This window comes from Frankliniella occidentalis, unplaced genomic scaffold (genome assembly GCF_000697945.3).
Source record: "Frankliniella occidentalis isolate FOCC.00 unplaced genomic scaffold, Focc_3.1 Scaffold21, whole genome shotgun sequence".
Lineage (NCBI taxonomy): Eukaryota > Metazoa > Arthropoda > Insecta > Thysanoptera > Thripidae > Frankliniella > Frankliniella occidentalis.
Window position 1 is genome coordinate 2,770,413 of NW_026267151.1, and position 3,380 is coordinate 2,773,792.

Below are 3,380 nucleotides of genomic sequence, written 5' to 3' on the forward strand. Positions count from 1 at the left end.
TATGAATCTACAGTTGGCGGCACAATAGCAGAAGCAACATCGGCAGACGGGACTTAGACTGAAAACTTGTGAAATCTGTTAAGAGTTCTCAAAATTTTGCTATTAGACCAAAACAATCTTCATTGCTTCCAGTAATACTAGCAAACGAAGTTTCGAATGGTAGTATTGTCATGTCTGTATGCGCTTCGTGCTCCAAGATGAAGATTCGTTGTGCGGGACGGGTCTATCGACTTAGAACGAAAACCGGCGAATTTTGTTAAGAGTTCTCAAAAAAGTAGTGTCAAACTTGAAAAAATGTCCATTGTTGGTCACGCCTACAACATTCCCAGTTTCGAATGGTACAAGTATCATAAGTGTACATATTCTGTACTCCGAGCATGAATAGCGTTACGCGTGACATCGCACTGAGATCAATACTCGTTCTTCTACCACTGAGTAGGTGCAGGTGGTGGTAAAGAACGAGTAAAAAAGTTTTGAGAAACTTTGAGTTGATGGTCTTCAGCAGTACAGCAGCCAAAACAAAATGTTTCAAAAAACACATAATATAATGTTATTTAAAGTGTACTTTCACTGCTCTCAGTTTCTTGCTCATTATATCAAGAATGTTAATTTACTTTGAAAGTAAACACGAATGTTTTGTACCTCACTTTACCTTTCAGTACCAATATCTGCCTGTCTTTTCCTTCCTCTTTACACATTGCCTTTTGTTAGCTTCCCATTGCAATCTTTATCTTCTGATAATTGACTTATTTTTTTAAAAAGAAAATATGTGTTTTCTACGCTGGTAGGCATTTTAAAAATGTACCTGTTCTAATTCTAAGGTGTAGGTATGCTTTTATTAACTTAATTTTTGCTACACCATAGACTTGAGAATAAATTTGTGATTTTGAAGTGAATAATAGCACTTGCTTCCATTGCAGAAACTTTTGAGTCTGTTATGAGGTCTATTTAAGAATCAGATGACTATCTCCACAACAAAAGATGATGTGCTAGAACAATCTGAACTGCTACTATACAAATAATTTTTACAAATACCTTTGTATATTTGATCAATTGTAGAAACATTTGTCACTTTTTACTGAATTATACATAATTCACTCTACTGATAAATAAGTGTGTCTTGAAGTTTGTGTTGACACAGTACTTAATGTAAACAAATCATTACAATGCAAGCTTCCAAAAATTTTGTAATTTTAAGAACATTTTGCAAGGCACTCCTTAATTCAGTTTTAAACAACAATCTTTTTTGGACCTTTGAGAATGTTGTGAGTAGAATCCCTTGCAACTAGAGTGCTGTCTCTTATAGTCGAATCTTTCTGAATGTTACAGTCTATTTGTGGTTGTATGCGGACGACATTGTTACGTGCGGCTTGTCCCTTCTCGAGGTGAACTCGTTGCATTTGGCTCCGTTTGGGTGCTTGCATCGCGCTCGACCCGCTGGGCTGCCCCGCCCGTGCCCGTGCTGCTCAATGACGATTTTCACTATCAGCCCGGGCCGGGCCGGGCCAACGCTCACGAGATAAAATGTTTGGCCACGACCCTCTGCCCCCCCCCCTCCTCCCCCGACGCGTGCTCTCTCTCTAGCTCTCGCTCCCTTCCTTGGAATTGCCCTCCCCCACTCTCTGTCCCTCTCATGGTGCTGCCCCTCTCTGGTGGAACTGCCCCTCTCACTGTCCCTCCCTCTCTTCCCCGGACCTCGGCGCGGCCCCTGGCCGGGCCCGGGCCCCTGGCAGCCGGACCCGCAGCCTCACCAGTAGCGCTGCCGCGACCCGTCACGCCGGCCAGGCTGCAGCAGGCCCGCTCCGCGCCGCCCCCGTCCAGGCCGTCCAGCGCCCCGCGCCCACGGAAGGAAGGGAGGACAGGACCGGCCGCCGCTGCCGCATTCGCGTTGTTCGGGCCTCGTCCCGCGCCCCTGGAGCGCACGACCGCCGCCCCGCGCCCACCGAGCACCTCCTGCAAAAGGCGAGCTCGTTCAGGAGGAGCCTCCTCGCAGGCGTTTCTCCAGGACCCTTCTCCGCGGAGGGGACGCAGCCCGTCAGGGAGAAGCCGGGTCTGCTGCATGGAATGTTGGAGGATGCTGCTCCGTGACAGGAGATAACCGCCAAGCTGCGCCGCCAAGCCCCCCTCCGCATTGTATAACTGCGGCGTCGTCAACTTTGCCCCCTAGAAAAACAAGAGCTTGTGTTTGTGTGTCGATGACTCGCACGGCGGGCTGCTGCCCACGCGCCGCCACTATGTCGCGTGCATGAAGCGTCGCGAGGCTCTTGGCCACCACCTCCAACCTCAGCGCAAGCGAGCGGTCAGCATGGCGGCGGCGGCGTCGTCATCGCCGGGTGAGTAGAGGAGATGCTGGATGTGTGTGGCCTGCATGGGGGAGGCGCGACGCGCGGCGCCATTGGGGCAGGGTGACCGGAGGCGAGAGCGGCGCGCCCTGCCGCACGCCTACGCACGCCCCCGGCCGCACGAAACAACAGAGCGGTGCGCGGTACAGGACAACGACCGCCCCTGGTTGGCAGAGGTCGGGTACCCGACTCACTCAATTGGCCCCAACGAGGGGCGAGTACCTCTCCGAACTCCACTGCTCTTGACCCCGGAGAAGAGCTCTTTGGCCACACGGGACGCTGATCTGATCTGACTTGATCTGGATAGTCAGCCTTGGAGCTGTTGGTCATCTTTCCGTGGCGGGGTGGGGGGTGGGGTTTACCACCGTCCCGCCATACAGTCGCGGCGGGGGCGGGGCGCGGTGTGGTGGCGCGGGGCGGGTGCAGGCTTTCGCTGAATTGCAGAGGCGATAACGTCTTCAACTTAAAAGACGCAGCCAGCCACAGCAGGCACTGATTTACGAGAGTGTGAGAGAGAAAGAAAGAGAGAGAGAGCTGATTATCGCATCTTGGGAGGGAGCAGAGAGAAAGAGAATGAGAAGGGTTTAGGAACCTCTATCACTTGCATCTCTCTCACACTCGCGCCCAGCCACCCTTCCCGCCTGTCTCGCGCAGACCGTGTCTAGAAGACAGGCAGGCGCCATGCCAGCTGGTATCGGGCCAGCCGTCAGATTATCGGCTAGAAAGATCGGGAAAGCGGGGAGCAGACGCGAGGACAGAGTCGGCAATCTCTGACTCACTTTTATTTTGCGCTTATTTTGCACTGCTGCTTGTTTGTTTTCCATGAAGTCTCTGTCTGAGTCTATTGTTCAATAAGTGCTGACTATTCAATTGATTGCGCTACAACACCCTGAAGAAATCCGATTCTCTTCAGTTTAGTTTCCCCTGTAAAGAGTGTTTGTATTGTTGAAATACTCTCCGGAAAGCTGGTGTCTTTTGCATTAATGTGGTTCCACCCGCACTCTGTCACCTTTGGAGGGGAGGGGGCGAGTGGGGGGG

General features: G+C 51.3%; 2 protein-coding genes across 2 annotated transcripts in view; both read left to right on the top strand.

Moving 5' to 3' along the window:
* The window catches only part of LOC113204132 (PAX3- and PAX7-binding protein 1), a gene marked incomplete in the record, with an annotated part of 15,716 nt that extends 14,963 nt beyond the window's left edge, over window positions 1-753 (top strand). Inside the window, 1 exon segment of the mRNA XM_026419159.2 lies at window positions 1-753.
* Window positions 1-3,380, top strand: part of LOC113204114 (uncharacterized) — a 20,817-nt gene that overhangs the window by 2,699 nt on the left and 14,738 nt on the right. The window lies entirely within an intron of this gene.